Source organism: Armigeres subalbatus, chromosome 3 (assembly GCF_024139115.2).
Source record: "Armigeres subalbatus isolate Guangzhou_Male chromosome 3, GZ_Asu_2, whole genome shotgun sequence".
Lineage (NCBI taxonomy): Eukaryota > Metazoa > Arthropoda > Insecta > Diptera > Culicidae > Armigeres > Armigeres subalbatus.
The window spans coordinates 202828192-202848965 of record NC_085141.1 but is presented as its reverse complement, the minus strand read 5'-3'; the positions used below and the strand labels follow the sequence as shown (position 1 = coordinate 202848965).

The following is a 20774-nucleotide window of genomic DNA, read 5'->3' as shown; positions in this document are numbered from 1 at the left end:
TTTTTCAGGAGTTTCTTAGAGTAAAATCAAATCGTTCGGGGCTATCAGTTTGAATATGAATCTGAAACATTACTTTTCCCAGCAGCTGTTCTAGATTTATTTTTGACGTAGGACTTACGTCTTTCTTTACTATAATACTGGGTGTCATTTAGATTTTTGTAAATAGAGAGCTAGCGCCTTTATTTTTCGATGGATTTTAAAGATTTATATATCAATCAACTCGGACACTCTCCAGCAATTTTCCTATTTCATTAAAACTTAAGATTATTAACGATAAGCTATTGAAAATGTCAATTCTTGTCAAAGCTAGCAAAAATTTCATATGTAACCAATCCCGTGCATTCCTAACACGAACATCAGAATGCGGTATATCACGGGCCTTCGGGTCCACCGCAAGATTTTCTTTGTGTATAAAAGAAGCAGTGCCTGCCGTGTGCGAGTCATTACAATTTGTGACAGCAGCGCGTACTGACATGCTTTTTGCTGACGCGTTTTTCGTTTCGTTCGTTTCTTCGCTGTGTTTACCTACACAGCATGCAGTCGCCAGCGGTAGAACTGCCGGTGGGTCTGCGAATATGCATGAAAGAAGTGGGCGCATTTTTTGTCAATCGTTCAATCGGCTAGAGACCGATGACGGCTGAGGCAGCGAGGGCAGCGGTGGTGGATGAAGAAGAATAAAGTTAGAGAGATTTGGTCTGCCCATCCACGAAAAGTGATTGGTTTCATAATCCACATGATCCCGGGATGGATACGAGTCATGGCATATGACTGACGGACCATATGTTAAGTTGTACTTGGTACTAAACGACACGTATATAAAAACATGTTTATACTATAACAGTTCTCATTCTCTAGCAAAAAACCCAGATTAATCCACCTAGCGGTGATGGTGCCTTTCTCGTTCGTTCAAAAGGTTTGGAAAAATCTAAATTAACACCAATATGTGGATTAGTCTTATTTTTCATATTTGTTTATATGCATAAAAAAAATTCTCGCCAAACGCAATTTGTTGCAAACAAATCGGATGAGCATAAGAGCAAAAAATGGCATTTTATTTTGTAGTTTTAAAATTAGTATTTTCGCCATAACTTTTGACCCAATTGTACGATCCGGCCAAGTTTCTATAGGAAACAATGGGACAAGATTCTGCGTCGGATGCAATCTGTTGCGAGCGACCTGAGAAGCACACATATTGCACGTCAATCACAGTAACTTATATATGACCGGATTCAGTCACAATATGGTTACTGCAACCAGATTTGTTGAACTTGTGTTGCTTGGGGAATACATGAGGTCTTAGTGCTAAAAAAGTGAGCTAGGCTTTTTTGAACTCTTTTTCATAATAAACAGTAATTTGGCCATAACTTCTAAGCCCATAGTCCGATCTGGCCAATTTTCAATAAGAAAATATGAGATATTCTGCCTCGAATGCAATTTAATGCGAGCAAATCGATTGAGGAAAAGTGCCTGGAAAATGAGTGACATTTTTTTTAGCGATTTTTCCATAAAAAAACCCAGATTAATGAGTGACATTTTTTACGTGAATTTTTCGTATGAATTTGTATTTTGGCCATAACTTTCGATCCCATAGTCCGATCTGGCCAATTTCAAATAGGAAACAATTGGACAGGATTCTGCGGCAAAACATACTTTTGCATATAAACGATAAAGACGGATCCATAAAAAAACTGGAAAACGATCCATAAATAACATCTGAATGTTCCTTAAAATGATACCATAAATCCATGAAATAGTTAATGAGATTCCATAAAGAATAATTTTTCGATCCATAACTAAGCTAAAATTTAGCAATTAATTGGGAAATATGTTCCATTAACATGGTCAAGAAAAACAATACAATTCTTGCTATTTTCCCATAAACATGTGACAAATGATCCATAAATCTTTGGAAAATGATCCATAAAAAACTATATTTTGATCCATTAAACTTCAAATTTGCGCATTTTTTTATCGTGATGATGATCCATAATTTCATCAATATGATCCATAATTTTAGTCATATGATCCATAATTCTGGCCATTTGATCCATAACTTTGTTCAAATGATCCATAGTTTGGGTGATATGATCCATAAATTTTGATAAATGATCCATAGATTTTATAAAATGTGTGGATCAATTAATGTAGTTTCATTGGCCATCTTTCCAAGCATTATGGATCACATTATCAAAATTATGGATCATATGATCAAAATTATGGATCATATGGCTGAAATTATGGATCATCATCAGGAGATAAATTGCGCAAATTTGAAATTTCATGGATCAATATATAGTTTTTATGGATCATTTTTCAAAGTTTTATAGATCATAAAAATATTCTTTATGGAATCTCTCGAACTATTTTATGGATTTATGGTAGCGTTTTATGGAACATTCAGATGTCATTTATGGATCGTTTTTCATTTTTTATGGATCGTTTTTCCACATTGAACGGTGCAAAGTAAGGGCTGCCGGATTCTGCGTCGAATGCAACTTGTTGCGAGCAAATCGGCTGAGGATAAATGCCCGAAAAATGAGTGACATTTTTTACGCGATTTTTTTTGTATGAATTTGTATTTTGGCCATAACTTTTGATCCCATAGTCCGATCTGGCCAATTTCAAATAGGAAACAATGGGACAGGATTCTGCGTCGAATGCAACTTGTTGCGAGTAAATCGGTTAAGGATAAGTGCCCGAAAAATGAGTGACATTTTTTACAAGATTTTTTCGTATGAATTTGTATTTTGGCCATAACTTTTGATCCCATAGTTCGATCTGGCCAATTTCAAATAGGAAACAATGGGACAGGATTCTGCGTCGAATGTAACTTGTTGCGAGGAAATCGGTGGAAGATAAGTGCCCGAAAAATGAGTGACAATTTTTACGCGATTTTTTCGTATGAATTTGTATTTTGACCATAACTTTCGATCCCATAGTCCGATCTGGCCAATTTCGAATAGGAAACAATGGGACAGGATTTTGCGTCGAATGCAACTTGTTGCAAGGAAATCGGTTGAAGATAAGTGCCCGAAAAATGAGTGACATTTTTTACAAGATTTTTTCGTATGAATTTGTATTTTGACCATAACTTTTGATCCCATAGTTCGATCTGGCCAATTTCAAATAGGAAACAATGGGACAGGATTCTGCGTCGAATGTAACTTGTTGCGAGGAAATCGGTGGAAGATAAGTGCCCGAAAAATGAGTGACAATTTTTACGCGATTTTTTCGTATGAATTTGTATTTTGACCATAACTTTCGATCCCATAGTCCGATCTGGCCAATTTCGAATAGGAAACAATGGGACAGGATTTTGCGTCGAATGCAACTTGTTGCAAATCGGTTAATAATAAGTGCCCGAAAAATGAGTGACATTTTTTACGCGATTTTTTTGTATGAATTTGTATTTTGGCCATAACTTCCGATCCCATAGTCCGATCTGGCCAATTTCAAATAGGAAACAATGGGACAGGATTCTGCGTCGAATGCAATTTGTTGCGAGGAAATCGGTTGAAGATAAGTGCCCGAAAAATGAGTGACATTTTTTACAAGATTTTTTCGTATGAATTTGTATTTTGGCCATAACTTTTGATCCCATAGTCCGATCTGGCCAATTTCAAATAGGAAACAATAGGACAGGATTCTGCGTCGAATGCAACTTGTTGCGAGCAAATCGGTTGAGGATAAGTGCCCGAAAAATGAGTGACATTTTGTTGAGTAGTTTTGCACACACACACACACACATACACACACACACACACACACACACACACACACACACACACACAGACATCACCTCAATTCGTCGAACTGAGTCGATTGGTATATAACACTACGGGTTTCCGGGCCTTCTATAAAAAGTTTGTTTTTGGAGCGATCATATAGCCTTTACCGTATACTTAGTATACGAGAAAGGCAAAAATGGTATAATTTTCGATCCCATAGTCCGATATGGCCAATTTTCAATAGGAAACAACGGGACAGGATTCTACGTCGAATGCAACTTGTTGTGAGCAAATCGATTGAGGATAAGTGCCCGGAAAATGAGTAACATTTTTTACGCGATTTTTTCGCATGAATTTGTATTTTGGCCAATTTGTCCGATCTGGCCAATTTCAAATAGGAAACAATGGGACAGGATTCTGCGTCGAATGCAACTTGTTGTGAGCAAATCGGTTGAGGATAAGTGCCCGAAAAATGAGTGACATTTTTTGAGTAGTTTTGCGCACACACACACACACACACACACACACATACACACACACACACACACACACACACACACACACACACACAGACATCACCTCGATTCGTCGAACTGAGTCGATTGGTATATAACACTATGGGTCTCCGGGCCTTCTATAAAAAGTTTGTTTTTGGAGCGATCATATAGCCTTTACCGTATACTTAGTATACGAGAAAGGCAAAAATGGTATAATTTTCGATCCCATAGTCCGATATGGCCAATTTTCAATAGGAAACAACTAGACAGGATTCTACGTCGAATGCAACTTGTTGTGAGCAAATCGATTGAGGATAAGTGCCCGGAAAATGAGTGACATTTTTTACGCGATTTTTTCGTATGAATTTGTATTTTGGCCATAACTTCTGATCCCATAGTCCGATCTGACCAATTTCAAATAGGACAGGATTCTGCGTCGAATGCAACTTGTTGCGAGCAAATCGGTTGAGGATAAGTGCTCGAAAATGAGTGACATTTTTACGCGATTTTTCGTATGAATTTGTATTTTGGCCATAACTTCTGATCCCATAGTCCGATCTGGCCAATTTCAAATAGGAAACAATGGGACAGGATTCTGCGTCGAATGCTACTTGTTGCAAGCAAATCGGTTGAGGATAAGTGCCCGAAAAATGAGTGACATTTTTCACGCGATTTTTTCGTATGAATTTGTATTTTGGCCATAACTTCTGATCCCATAGTCCGATCTGACCAATTTCAAATAGGAAACAATGGGACAGGTTTCTGCGTCGAATGCAACTTGTTGCAAGCAAATCGGTTGAGGATAAGTGCTCGAAAAATGAGTGACATTTTTTACGCGATTTTTTCGTATGAATTTGTATTTTGGCCATAACTTCTGATCCCATAGTCCGATCTGGCCAATTTCAAATAGGAAACAATGGGACAGGATTCTGCGTCGAATGCTACTTGTTGCAAGCAAATCGGTTGAGGATAAGTGCCCGAAAAATGAGTGACATTTTTTACGCGATTTTTTCGTATGAATTTGTATTTTGGCCATAACTTCTGATCCCATAGTCCGATCTGACCAATTTCAAATAGGAAACAATGGGACAGGTTTCTGCGTCGAATGCAACTTGTTGCGAGCAAATCGGTTGAGGATAAGTGCTCGAAAAATGAGTGACATTTTTTACGCGATTTTTTCGTATGAATTTGTATTTTGGCCATAACTTCTGATCCCATAGTCCGATCTGGCCAATTTCAAATAGGAAACAATGGGACAGGATTCTGCGTCGAATGCTACTTGTTGCAAGCAAATCGGTTGAGGATAAGTGCCCGAAAAATGAGTGACATTTTTACGCGATTTTTTCGTATGAATTTGTATTTTGGCCATAACTTCTGATCCCATAGTCCGATCTGGCCAATTTCAAATAGGAAACAATGGGACAGAATTCTGCGTCGAATGCAACTTGTTGCAAGCAAATCGGTTGAGGATAAGTGCCCGAAAAATGAGTGACATGTTTTACGCGATTTTTTCTGTATGAATTTGTATTTGGCCATAACTTCTGATCCCATGGTTCGATCTGGCCAATTTCAAATAGGAAACAATGAGACAGGATTCTGCGTCGAATGCAACTTGTTGTGAGCAAATCGGTTGAGGATAAGTGCCCGAAAAATGAGTGACATTTTTTGAGTAGTTTTGCGCACACACACACACATACACACACACATACACACACACACACAGACATCACCTCGATTCGTCGAACTGAGTCGATTGGTATATAACACTATGGGTCTCCGGGCCTTCTATAAAAAGTTTGTTTTTGGAGCGATCATATAGCCTTTACCGTATACTTAGTATACGAGAAAGGCAAAAAATCAACTACACTGATGAAAATAAAAAAAAAATAAAATAATTCCTTTCATTTATTCGCAGAAGGCATTAGCAATTAAAGCTGCACAATCCCAAGTAACAATTAAGGTTGTATCAGAGTTTTATAGCGTTCTTCAAAACCTAATCTCAAAACCTTCCATGCAGTCCTCGCAGTTTCCACAACCTCCTGTAGATCTCTATAAAACCATGTTACAGCCAGTTGGCCCAGTTTTATTGCAATCATAAAAACCTAATATGCGTTCCAGTTCAGAACCAACGGTTTTATGATATACTTCAAGTCTCACATAAAACATGCAACATAACACCTCCTCTAGACTTGGTGGTTTTGAGAACCACTATATAACCATGATACAACCACTTCATGACTATGATACAACAACAAATAAGCCGATAATGAAACAGTTGTCAACTCTCAGGTTGATTATTTGTTTCTTGTTTGTACTCATGTTTGTGCAATACATGGATTACATGTCAACAACAAAAATAAAAGAATTATTATCAGCCAGTTCAATAAAAGTTCATATCTGGCTTTGAGTGTTCTATGCATGTTTGAAGGCTTGTCAGGGATTTTTCATGGTGAAACCATGATAAATAATCAGTATTTTAACAATGCGCTTCGTTAATTTGTTATTATTTAGAATTTTTCAAGTTTAATTAATTGCCTTAGTTAATTACTTTAAAAATAATTTCAATGAATAACCACTTTGGTTGATCAAATAATCAAAGCATTGTTCCTAAAACTTATTAGGATGTCTAATTTTACCGTTTAAAAGGTGAAACAGAAATTTGCATGATATTTCGATTATGAAATTCATTATTTTTTTCATATCTGCGACATTTTTTCGAATAAAACTTTGATTGCATAACCATCACTCCTGAACTGGCCCTATCTGGGCATTTCAAACACCTAGAGGTTTTATCTTGGCCTTTTGAAGACCATGTTACGACTAGCAAGTTTTATCTTGGTCAAACCTAAAGTTTGGTAGTTTTATATATAATGACAACATGACAATGTAGACAGATAAAAAAAAAATCATAAACAAACTTTTTCTGCCCTCGGCATCGAATGCAAGTACTTTTTAAAATAAGTATTTCAATTAAAAAGCATATAGTGGCAATTGTTAAATGGTATATTTTGTACCATAAAAGTGTTTTACTCGTGTTAAATTGGCAAAGCATGTATGGATTAAATACATATTTTCATACCCCTTATGAGCAAATGCTGTTTGAACAGTTTTCTCAACCACTTAAATATATAAGGGAGCTACTCCTGGATTTCAACTCATGGCTCCGATGTTCATCCCATTGAAAGCAGAGCAATGGAAAGGTATTTGATTTGTGATTTTTTTCAGCAGGAGTTCGCATGTTGACAAAAAGAAGCGAAAAAATTGGTGCCGTATTTCTTTACTTCCCGATAAGATGAATGCATTTTCAGTGAGTGAGATGGAGATCGGAACAGTTCCCCTACATAATAAGAAAATAAGAAAAAACTGCTAATGTTTTTTTTTCATTTTCGACTGAAAGCAATATGAAAAAACTTCCGTGGGTCAAACAATTTGTGCTGAAAATTTAGTTTCTATCCATAGTAGTTAGTAGTTTCAAGCTTTGTATTCCTATGCAGGTCTTCTTCAGGAGTAAAGGTTATATGTGGGTTTTTTACAGGACTCTACGAAACTTGGCAGCTTTTATAAGTCTTGATCAAACCACATATAACTTAACTGCTGGCTTTATGTCAGTTCCATTTTTTAGCTCTGAGGAGGAACACAGGAGCATTATAAAACCTAAAGAGCTGTGGTTTTATATTGGAATTCAAAACGTAGTTCTCAAGTACTCTTGCGGATCTAATTCAATGACAACTGAATGGGAAAAGTGGAAAAAAGCCTTTTGTAGCAAATAGGGCTTATTACGACCTTCCTAACCAGTTTAAGTCCCGTAGTCTGCAAACAAAGACAAAATTCGCGCTGTATACTACTCTGATTCTTCCGGTGGCTTTATACGGCTATGAAACATGGACGTTAAAGGAGACTGATCGGAGAGCTTGAGTTTTTGAGCGTAAGGTGCTGCGGACAATATTCGGCGGTAAACAGGAGAACGGTATCTGGCGGCGTCACATGAATCACGAATTGTACCGGGTGTATAATGGGCTGGATATTATTAAGCTTATACAACACGGCAGACTACGGTGGGCTGGAAACGTTGGTCGTATGCCGAAAGAACGTCAAGCAAAGATAATATTTAGTAGAGAACCCGGAAAAAGCCGCAGGCTTTGTGGAAGGCCGCGTACACGATGGCTTTTTGCAGTTGAAGAAGACCTGAGGACGCTCAATGGTCAGGGCGACTGGAAGTGATTGGCCCAGGAGTCCAGTGGAGAAGGATACTCTATTCGGCGTAGGTTCATAGAAGAGCTGTAGCCCATTAAGTATCAAGTAAGTATTCCTTGGAATATCTTACACTCAAAATAATTTGCACGTAATACATATGTGTACACTATTAAATTCTGATCAGCTAACATTGCACTTGTGATTCATTTGTTCGGCTAATAAAAATCGTTTTGCGCCGATGCAATATATGTGCAACTGCTCATGATATAATATATTACACTGATTTGTTTTTAGTGCGTCCTGGGATAGTGGATAGTTATGTGCGCACATATGAATCGCAAAATTAAAATTTATGGATTTTCGCAGATAAATATGAGCGGATTATCCTGAGTGTATATAGGGAATCTTTTTGGAATTTGCAAAAAATATTCTTTGAAATATCTGAAGGAAGCTTTTTGGAAGCTGCACAGGAAATTTTCCGGAATTAGCATAGAAATACTTAGACATTTTTTGTAAGAAATCAATCCGCGGGAATATTTTTGAAACTTTCACGGCAATTTATTGACGGGATTACGAATGGAAATTCTTTAGAATTATCATTGAAATGGGGAATTACCAAAGGAAATTGTTTCAAAACGTTCACGGTAAATTCTCAGAATTTTCTACGGGATATATCGAGTTTCCATAGAAAAATCTTCGTAATTTCCATTGCAAAGCCTTTGAACTTTTATAGAAAATAATTCGAAATTTTCACGAGAAATTCACCGAAATTTCAACTGGAGTTTCCTCAGGAATGGCTGTAAATTTGCATGGGTAATCGTTCTGAAATTCCGCGAAATATTGCAAATATTTCAAAATTTTCACGGAAAATATTGATCGCAATTTATTAGGAAATTCTATATTGCAAAAAAAATACAAGGAAAGCATTAAAATTTTTACGGAGAGTTCTTTGAAGTATCAACGGGAAGTTTCATTGTTATCAATCGGAAAATTCTACGATTAGTTTACTTTACGAATTTCGGATTCAACAGCTGCCAATTTGATTCTGTTTTAAATTGATTTTTGTTCTGTTGAATTTCGTTTAGTTTGATTTTGTTCTATTCGAAATTTGATAACTAAACTCCACATTATTTCGTAACGCACAGCACATATGATATTTTGTATAATTTGTAAAAGTTTACGTAGACTTCGAAGGGGGGGGGGGGAGGTTCAGAAAAGTCTACGAAAGTGTACTAGGGGGAGGAGGATTGAAATTGTGAAAATTGAGTCTACGTGATTTATGGACAGCAGGACAGCCTCCGAGACGGTGCATGAAAACATTCTTCAGGATGTAACTGCAGTCGATGTTGCGCGTTATGACTTCGAAAAAAAAACATCCTTTGAAATATCGCTCAACGGTCTGATATTCACCCATAATTCTTGTTTACGTACGAACGCGCTTTCGATCGAAAGTTGAAGCGCATTCTCGTTTACGCCAGCAAACTCAAATGGGGAAACGGTTCGAACGAATCGCATTCGTTCGAAAGTATCGTTTGTCCGTAAACAAGAATAAAGGTAATTGTCTATCCGAAACAAAATTAATACGCTTTTTATACCAAAGTTGGATTTTTCTTCTTATACAGGGAACTTATCCGACTTCGAAAGTAGTGCGCTGGATTTGCCTAAAGATGCGCAAAACAACGCATCATTAATTTTGATAGATAAAACTTCGGAAGAACGTTCGGTTTGGAAGTCCCGACTTCCGAATTCTAGTTTGGTGCTACGCCGACAATAATGGTTCCGAGTCAATCAAAGCACAACGATTTCGAGATGGAGAAAAGTTGGCTGGATTGTTCCATGGTAAGCAGCGTAAATCGCAGTTTATGAAGCGTTTCTCTATTCTCTCGATACGGTCAATTGATCGAAATGTTACGGATTCTAGGTTTGTACTCCATACTCGAATGTACTACGAATTAATGCACAATACAGCGATTTGAGAGCATGGCCATCATCGAGCTGTGCTGTGTTACGCCATAAGAATCCGAGCATAGCGTTGGCCTTATCCATGGTAACTGAGACATGCTCAGTAAAACAAAGCTTGCTCTCGAGAACGTTTCCAAGCTCTTTGATCGATGTAATACTAAGGGTCTGTCTCATTTGGAGAATTAAACTTAAAAGTGACAGTTCGAAAATTAGAAAATCACACGGTCATAAGAATGTCTGGTGCTACCCAGCAATTCCAATAAGATCATACTCTTTCCTATATCTGAAACTCGATTATGCATATGCACAACATGTGATAGATTTATTTCGGAAAAGGTATTGTAGGGTAACCGCTCCCTTCGGTGGGGTTTGATCCCACGAAACCAGTACGCTAGACAGGTGCTTTCCCGAGCGACTACAACCAACCAGCGGCGCCTGCTTCCTAACCATCATCGATCAAATGCGAAGCGTAGCACACTACCTGATATTTCAACACTGCTCCTTAGTGTGCGCGTCTCGCTACTGTCCTGGCTCCTCCTAACACTGAGCCTCTAGTCCTGAGCTCATCCTCGCCAAACAATTCCTCCTTAACTCCTCCTTAAGTCGCGCCACGCGACTTATGCGGCCGATGGTTGGCAAATGCTGGGTAAAGCGTATCATTGGTACTTCGCGTATCTGAAGGAATAAAATAAACCCCATCTTGCGGTCCTTAGCGGTCTTACCCAGTAACCAACCCCGATGGGAACTATGGTCGTATGCTGATAGGGAAGGGGGGGTTTGTTCCTATCCGGAGGTGCAAATCTTACTGAGCGTCTGTTCTCCATATTAGGAGCGGCTCACAACGGCGTCTGTTCTCCATGTTAGGGGCGGCTGATTACCGTCCGAGTGCCAGCGAGGGACTCTAAGTGAAACTGTGCACCATGGTCCACCGGAAATAAGGAGGAATGGTCCTCCGGAAATTTAGGGGGTTTGGTGTCAGGCCCTGCAAGACAGCCTCCAAGAAAAATAACTCATGAAACGAACAATCAACAAGAGAGTACCGACCGGAACCATCGGCGAAGACCACTGTGACGAAAAGGGACTAGCGATTGGAAACTCGTGGAATTGCAAATCTCTCGCCGATGTGCTCAAGGACCGTGGATTCGGCATCGTAGCGCTGCAGGAGCTTTGTTGGAAGGGATCAATTGTGCGAACGTTTAGAGGTAATCATACCATCTACCAGAGCTGCGACAACACACACGAGCTGGGAAAAGCTTTCATAGTGATGGGCGATATGCAAAGGCACGTGATCGGGTGGTGGCCGATCAATGAGAGAATGTGCAGGTTGATGACAGAAGGCCGGTTCTTCAACTTCAGCATAATCAACGTCCATTGCACACACTCCGGATGCACTGATGATGATAGGAGATTTGGACGCTCAGGATGGCCAAGAGGAGGAGTTTAGACCGACTATTGGAAGTTCAGCGCTCACCGGCTGACGAACGAAAACGGCCTACGATTAATTGATTTCGCCGCCTCCAAGAATATGGCCATTCGCAGCACCTACTTCCAATAAAGCCTTCCGTATCGGTACACATGGAGATCACCACTGCAGACAGAATTACAAATCGATCACGTTCTGATTGATGGACGGCACTTCTCCGACATTATCGACGTCAGGACATATCGTGGCGCTAACACCGACTCTGACCACTATCTGGTGATGGTTAAACTGCGCTCAAAACTATCCGTCATCAACAATGCTCGGTACCGATGACCGCCGCGGTACGACCTAGAGCTGAAGCAACTGAAGCAACCTGATGTCGCCACTGCATACGCGCAGCATGTCGAGGCAGCGTTGCCGGAAGAGGGAGACCTTGATAGGGCCCCTCTTGAGGACTGCTGGAATACAGTTAAAGCAGCCATTAACGACGCAGCGGAAAACAACGTTGGGTATGTGGGACGAAGTCGACGGAACGATTGGTTCGACGAAGATTGCAAACAGATTCTGGAGGAGAAGGACGCAGTGCGGGCGGTCGCGCTGCAGCAAGGTACCCGGCAGAACGTGGAACGTTATAGACGGAAGCGGAGACAGCAGACCCGCCTTTTTCAGGAGAAGAAACGCCGCCTTGAAGAAGCCGAGTGTGAGGAAATGGAACAGCTGTGCCGTTCTCAAGAAACACGCAAGTTCTATCAGAAGCTCAACGCATCCCACAAAGGCTTCGTGCCGCGAGCCGAAATGTGCGAAATGTGCAGGGATAGGGATGGGAGCAGAGTGTAAAATAATCGAATTTTTTTGGCAAGTCCACCTTTCTACACTTGTCACATTCATAATCGGCTCTGGACTGTCAATATTCGATTGAATAGTAGTCATTGAATATTTATGCGCATTCTACATATTAATAAATTATCTGAAATCTGAACACGTTTTAAAAGGGTAAAGTAATTTATCACAAAGAACTGAATCCGATTTTCATCCGTGAGGCATTCTCAACTGTAAACATCAATATAAACAATGCTTATTATGTTTTTTTTCTGCACACCGTAAGCACACTCAGTGACAGCCGAATGAATGAATTGGTGGAGTAGTCGTGTGACTATGTCATTCTATGTTTTGAATAATCATGCGATGTTTGTCACAATTCGGACCGAAGTTGCTTTATGAAGATGAATATTTTAAGCTCTGAATGGGAGCATCTTGACGGACGACAGTCGGAAGCAGCACTACGAGGAACATTTAGATGGCGCTGAGAGTATAGGCAGTGAAAGTCAAGGCAGCGGAGGAGATGACTACGTCAGTTCAGCGGACGATGGAAGCCAACCATTCCCCCCTTAAGGGAAGTTAAGGATGGCATCCAGCAGCTAAAACGGCGTAAGAATGGTATCGGAGCTGAGCTCATCAAGATGGGCCCGGAAAAACTGGCCACAGACAAATGCTCGGAGGACATAATTGGGTTGATACCGCAGCTGGGAACAACATGAAAGCCTTGGTTGATTTGGCAGAACATTTGATTCAAACTCCAGGACAATGAGGAGATCTTGCAACATCTCATATGCCTGGATTTGAGACGCAAGTGAAAGACAAATACTCGGAGGACATAATTGGGTTGATGCCGTAGCTGGGGACACCACGCAAATCTCAGTGGATTCGGTAGACCATTTGATTCAAACTCCATAACAATTTGAAGACCTTGCAATATCCCATATATATACAAATACTTGGAGGATATAATTGGGGTTTTACCGCGGCTGGGGACATCAAGAAAGACTTGGTTGATTCAGTAGACCATTTGATTAAAACTCCAGGAGAATTTGGAGATCTTAGAACAACTTATATGCCTACATTTGAGACGCAAGTGAAAGACAAATACTCAGATGACATATTTAGGATGAAACCGCGGCTGATGAGTCTAGGGAATTCTTGGATGACCTGGAAAGGAATATTATTCCTTTTAAAGGCATATTATTCCTTTTAAAATTCATTCAGAAATTCATAGGAATTTTTTTCGAAAATTCTATTAGGAGCTCCTTTGGACATCCCTCCGGCAATTTAATTAGAAATTCCATTCCTCTTCAGAAATTCTTTCTGAAATTACTTTAAGATTTCGGAAATTTCATCTGGAAATTCCTTTGAAATATCCGTAAGAAACTCTTCCAAAAATTAATTTAGTTTTTCCTATTTTATTCCTAAATAAATTTCTAGAATTGTTCTTGCAGAAATATAGGAATGGATTGTCTGGTTCTACTAAAAAGATTTCCAAAGAATCCTGGAGAAAGTTCCTAAGGAATTTTCGAAGAAATTTACAGAGAATATTCGGAAGTAATCTCTGGACGAATGTCAAAAGGAATTCCTGGCAAAATTTTCTGAATTATTCCTGGAATTAATTCGGACACCAGTGTCGCGCTTATAAGAAGCGAACGCAAATGTGCTTATTTAAAAGCATAAGAGAGACTTATTTAAAGGTCATCAATTGTGAACACAAGGATGCGTTTTCTAGAGACATGGTTGGAATCGGTTAATCGGACTTATTAAAATATAAAAAAACGACCGACTTTTGCGACGCTTGACTTTTATTCAACGATTTATAACTAACGTGCGAAGAAAGCTACGTGGAGCATTAAAAGTTAATTCACAGCTTGCACAAACTGAGAGTAGAGGTGTGCGCCTTCGCCGCCGACAGTTTTTGGCACGGAATTTTTGCATCGGCGCGCCGCCGTTTAAAATTTTGTCACGCCGCTGATCTACATTTTTCCACGCCGATTCAAATTTGAAGCAGTACGCAGAATTTTCCGTGGAAATTTCGAAGATTCTGTCGAATTTCCGTAGAATTTCCCGAATGATCCCCACCACGTTGGAATCCCAGAGAATTTCACGTGAAAATATCATTGATTTCCTTGAGAATAACCGTTGAAATTCCGAAAACCTCTCCGTAAAAACATAGAAAAACTGTGAGTGGAAATTCCGAAGAATTTCTCGCTGAAATAGAATTGTTGTCGTTTGGCAGAAAGTAATTTGGCCGAAAGTTGTTAGGCCGAATATGTAGTTTGACCAAGCACATCTTCCCGTAACACGGTAGATCACTTTGACGTAGTGTGTTGCGGTGTAAGATCTACCAAACAGAGCCCTAGCTTAATCCATTTTTCTAGCTAGGGCAATAAGTTGTGGTAATTAAGGATTCATCGTATTTAGTCCCCGCTACCAACAGCAGTCTCAGAAATAAAACATAATTAATGTTACCTTGCAGACAGTTGAAAGACTCGAATTCCTCTTGTTTGAGGCTAGACTGTATGCAGCGGAAACAACTTTTCAAGCAGTTAGTTAAAAAACCTCGGTACCCGGTCCTAGGCTGAACTGACTGCTGGAAAAATCGAGTTAGGGGTTTAAATACGTACTAACTCTTCTTGAACTGGTGAACAATGGTAGTGAGAGGAACACACGGAAGTTCTTATTACTGAACAAATTCTCTTGCTTGAAATGGTCTTGTAGACAGAGCTAAATCCCGGGTTTCATTGTTTTACTGGTGATATTCTAGAAGCAAGACAAGGATGTGGCTAGGGCTCCGATGCATGGCCAAAAACAGTATCACTGTTCTGTTTTCTCAAGAAAGGATTGATTTCCTATTGATAAGGGGCGCGCCTTCAATGGGATTGCTCTCTGTGAAGGGTCTAAATAGCGGGACCTTGTCATGGTGCTCTTGAGAAAACAAAACAACAACTGTATCGAAACCGCTACTGCATTGCTTCTCAATAGCACTGGAGTAATTCGACATGCACTTAAACACTAATGGGCCAAACACAATTGGTACGTTTGCGTGCGTTTTGACAGTTTTTCCATGGGAAAACTGTCAAAACGCACGCAAACGTATCAATTGTGTTTGACCCATAAGGATACGGGTAACGCTACAAAGATCTAATAACAGGTCGCAGTAGCACACCCGAACAGGAAAAAAAAGCACATCATTTGACCAAAGTCCGTCTAGACCAAAGTTATTTGGTCGAAGACCCTTTCCTGTTTTGAACGTTGAACACCCCGTAGAAATCCAAAATCCTTATGAAAAAAATTTCGTTGAAATACCGAACATTTTCCGTGAAAATTCGAAAATTTCATTTATTAATTCTGAATTTTAGAGGAAAAAGGTGTCTACTCAATTGTAAAAACAAAATTTCCTTATTTTTCCAGTTTTTTTTTCAGATACTCTACATTAATTTTGAGGTAAAAACAAACGTGCCATATACAGATTTTTGCAGCAAGATAATCAATTTAAACAAGTCAAACAAACACGTTTTTCAAAAGAAATTATTGGTGGCCTCACAACATTTTTTCTCGCCATATTTTTCTTCTTATTGGCAGAGGTTGCATATCCCACTAGCACATTGCCGCATCGCAGTTCAGTGTTAATTAAGCACTTCCACTGTTATTAAATGCGCGATTTATCTAAGCCTAAGGTTACCATTTTTCATTCATATATCGTGAGGCCAACACGATCATACATTTATATGCCCAGGGAGATAAAAAAAATCCAAACCGAAAATTTCCTAGACCTGATCGGGAATCGGACCCAGTCACCTTCTGCATGGTTTTGCTTTATAGCCCGACTCGTAAATTAGTTCGTTCAGAAATTGGCTCAATCATTCAAACAAAAATTCCTTCAGGTATTCCTTCGAAAATTCCTCCAGGAAATGAAATTGGAAATTCCTTTCATTCACATTCTTTCAGAAGCATTCTAAGAATTGCTTTGAAAAATTTTCCCTTAGGAATTCCTTCGGAGCTTCCTCCAAAATTCCATAAAAAAAATCTTCGTAAAATACTTTGGAGATTTTTGCAGATATTCTTTTAAAATTTCTTCGAAAATTCGATCGATTGTAATTAGTAATTTCTTTAGAGGAACTTTAGTATACTTCTTCAAGAATGTTCTAGAAATTTGTTTGGGACTTTCTTCGGGAATTCCTTCAGAACTTCGTACGGATATTCCTTCAGAAAATTATTTGACGATTCCATTGTAAATTCTTTTACGAGTTCCTTTAGCACATTCCTCGGAAATTTTAATGTCTATTAATAAGATTTTTAGCCCACGGCTGGCTCATATCAGATTTCTCGGAATTGTTTTAAGGAGTTCCTTTAGAAATTCGTTCGGAAATACAGATGATGAAAAAGTATAAAACTGCTAATGTCGCTCCAGTTAGTAGATGCATAAGTATTAGATTGCTAATGTCATTCCTGTTCGCGTGACTAACATCTAGGTCACTTTGATCTGGCAGCCAAAGTACCGGTACTACAATTGTCAAACCAATGTTGGTAATGAAACATGAAACATGATAGACAGCATATGCCAAGTTAAGCTTATTGAAGCCAAATAATTTTAAATGGCAACATAATTTTAATGATTAGAGTTCCACTAGCGTTCTAGTACTTATGCTCTACTGGGAATACATTCGGAAAATGCTTCGGATTGTGAAATCCTTCCTTGGGGATTTTTTAGCAATTCATTCGAAAATTTGTTTACGAAAACTTTAGAAAACACCCTAAGGAATTGTTCTGGATATTCTTAGGAAAATTTCTTTGGAGGTTACTTCGGAAATTCCTTTACGAATTTCTTTGGAAATTTGATTAAATATCTTCAGGAATTTCTTTGGAAATTATTTTTAGAATTCCTAGAGGAGCTTATTTTCGGTATTTGTTTTGAGGAACTCGAGTAACTTCTCCGGAAATTTTTTCGGTCATTTCTAGAGAGTATCTCTTCTACAGATTCCTTTGAACATTCGGAAATTCTCTTAAAATTTCCATAGGAAATGATTTCGAAATTCTTTCGGGAATCTATTCATAAATACATTTTGGAATCCTTCTGAGGAATTCTTTGAATTTTGTTTTGAGAATTAGTTCGAGAATACCTTTAGGAATTCTTTTGAAAATTCTGCTGGGAATTCCTTGGAAAATCCATTCGATATTCCATCGAAAATTCCTTTAGCAGAAATCCTTAACAATTTCCTTTAGATTACCGCGGGAATTCTTTAAAGAATCCTTTCGGAAATTCCTCCTGAATTACCTTTAGAAATTCTTCCAGGAATTCATTCGGGGACTCATCTTGGAAATTCCCCAGAAATAATTTAGAAAATTACGCTTATAATTCCTAGGACACGTGATTTCTTTTGTAAAACCATCCGAAAATTCTTTTGATCCAAATTGATCCCGAAATTTCTTCGAAAGTTCTTCCAGGAACTGCCTTGAAATCCTTCATTATTATATATTTTTTAATACAATTATGAAGAATTTCCGAGCGAATTCTCAGAAGATTTTACAAGCAAAACCTAATTGATTTCCCGAATAAATGCTTAGCTCTCTTTAGATATTGCTTCGGGAATTATTCAGAAATTCCTTTGAAGCTGGATAAACGTTTGTTTCGTCCATAGATCGGAACAACGATCGTGTTCAATTCTTAAATTTGTTATTTTTTCATATTTGAAAGTTCCCTGATTGTCTCAGAAATCCTCTAATAATTCCAGCATTTTTCCAGGTTTTCCAGGTAGTAGTCATCCTGTGAAAATTCCAAAGAACTTTCCATGGCAATTTAAAAAAAAATCTCGTGCCAATTAGAATAAATTTCCTATGGAAACTATTCTATGGAAATTTTTTGCCTTTCTCGTATACAAAGTATACGAAAAGGCTATATGTTCGCTCCAAAAACAAACTTTTTATAGGAGGCTCGGAGACCCATAGTGTTATATACCGATCGACTCAGCTCGACGAATCGAGGTGATGTCTGTGTGTGTGTATGTGTGTGCGTGTGTATGTGTGTGTGTATGTGCGCAAAAAGTCTAGCCCACTTTTCAGATACTTACCCTTAACCGATTTGCTCGCAACAAGTTGCATTCGACGCAGAATCCTGTCCCATTGTTTCCTATTGAAAATTGACCGGATCGGACTATGGGCTCAGAATTTATGGTCAAAATACTTTTTTTTTAGGCAACAACGAGTGGAAAAGTCTAGCCCACTTTTCAGGCACTTAGCCTTAACCGATTTGCTCGCAACAAGTTGCATTCGACGCAGAATCCTGTCCCATTGTTTCCTATTGAAAATTGGCCAGATCGGACTATGGGCTCGGTAGATATGCCCAAAATATTTTTTTTCATACCAAAAGTGCGTAGAAATTACTCACTCGAAAAAAAAAAACGAGAAAGGCACCATCACCGCTAGGTGGATTAATCTGGGTTTTTTTTATAATTTTGAAAAATTTCCAGCAGAAAATTTCTGGTGAAAATTCCAGCGAGTTTTCCGTTAAAACTCCCGTGGAATTGTTTTCCCCTGAAATTCCAAACAATTTTCCTTTGGGAATAAAAAAGAGCTGCAAAGTAGCTCCTGTGGAAAATTTCAAAATAGTTTCCAATAATGAATATTTTGGAAAAAAAATTCTGGAAGAGATGCTTCCGTTGATGTCTTAAAAATGTCCCGAAAAAATGAAAAAAAAAATCTTCGAGAACGTTATAAAAAAATCATCACGCCGATTCACGCCGCCGCCGCCGGTTAAAATGGCTTTCGGCGTGACGCCGAAAATGCCGCCGCCGCCGACCGAAATTCTGACAAACGTCGCCGCCGTCGATTTTTGGACCGGCGCACACCTCTAACTGAGAGTCAGAATCTAGGAAACTGAACAGCTACCGGAGGAGTGGAAAAAGGAGGTCATTGCCCCATCTACAAGAAAGGCGACAAGCTGGAATGTGGGAACTTTCGAGCGATCACCATCCTTAATGCCGCCTACAGAGTGATATCCCAGATCATATTCCGCCGTCTGTCACTATTAGTGAATGAGTTCGTGGGAAGTTCTCAAGCCGGCTTCGTTGACGGCCGCTCCACAACGGACCAGATCTTTACTATGCGACAAATCTTTCAAAAATGCCGTGAAGACCCGGTCCCAACGCACCACCTGTTCATTGATTTCAAGGCGGCATACGACAATATAGACCGCGTAGAGCTATGGAAAATTATGGACAGAGAACAGCAAAAATACATAATTACTTCGTTGTTAATTAACTTTACCAGGCTGATCAAAGCAACGGTGGATGATGTGCAAAACTGTGTGAAGATTTCGGGAGAAAACTCCAGTTCGTTCGAATCGCGCCAGGGACTAAGAAAAGGCGATGGACTTTCGTGCCTTTTGTTCAACATTACGCTAGAAGGTGCCATGCGGAGAGCCGGGTGTTACAGCCGGAGTTCAACAGGTCCAGTCAAATTATGGGCCGATGCCCACGTAGCGCTTTTTCACCGCTGCGTGCACGTGGCGTTGAAAAAACGCAGGTGTGCATCGGTGCGGCAACGCTGCGTTATCGCTTTTTCCCGATGCACACATGCGTCCTTTTAACACCGTGTGCACGCAGCGTTGAAAAGACGCAACGTGGGCATCGGGCCTATTTGTTTCGCGGATGACATGGACATTACCGGCAGAACTGTACACCCGCCTGAAACGTGAAGCAACAAAAGTGGGACTGGTGGTGAATGTATCGAAGACAAAGAACATGCTAGTGGGTGGAACCTAGCGCGACAGGGCCCGCCTGGGAAGCAGTGTTACGGTAGACGAGGATACCTTCGAGGTGGTCGAGGAATTCGTCTATCTTGGATCCTTGCTAACGGCTGATAACAATGATAGTCGTGAAATACGAAGGCGCATCACCTGAGGAAGACGGGCCTACTACGTGCTCCAGAAGAAACTGCGGTCAAAAAAGATTCACCATCGCATCAAATGTGTCATGTGCAAGACGCTGATAAGACCGGTAGTCCTCTACGGACATGAAACATGGACAGTGCTCGAGTTGCAAGCACTCGGAGTATTCGAGAGACGGGTACTTAGGACTAGAGGCCTTGATAAGAGAAACGCGGATTGGCATAAGCCGCCAATCGAACCGTAAAAAAACAGCAGCCAAT

At 39.5% G+C, this 20774-nt stretch overlaps 1 protein-coding gene across 1 annotated transcript in view; it reads right to left on the bottom strand.

Moving 5' to 3' along the window:
• LOC134226764 (kelch-like protein 18) overlaps positions 1-20774 on the bottom strand; it is a 121504-nt gene that overhangs the window by 27562 nt on the left and 73168 nt on the right. The gene's annotated exons all lie outside the window — the stretch shown is intronic.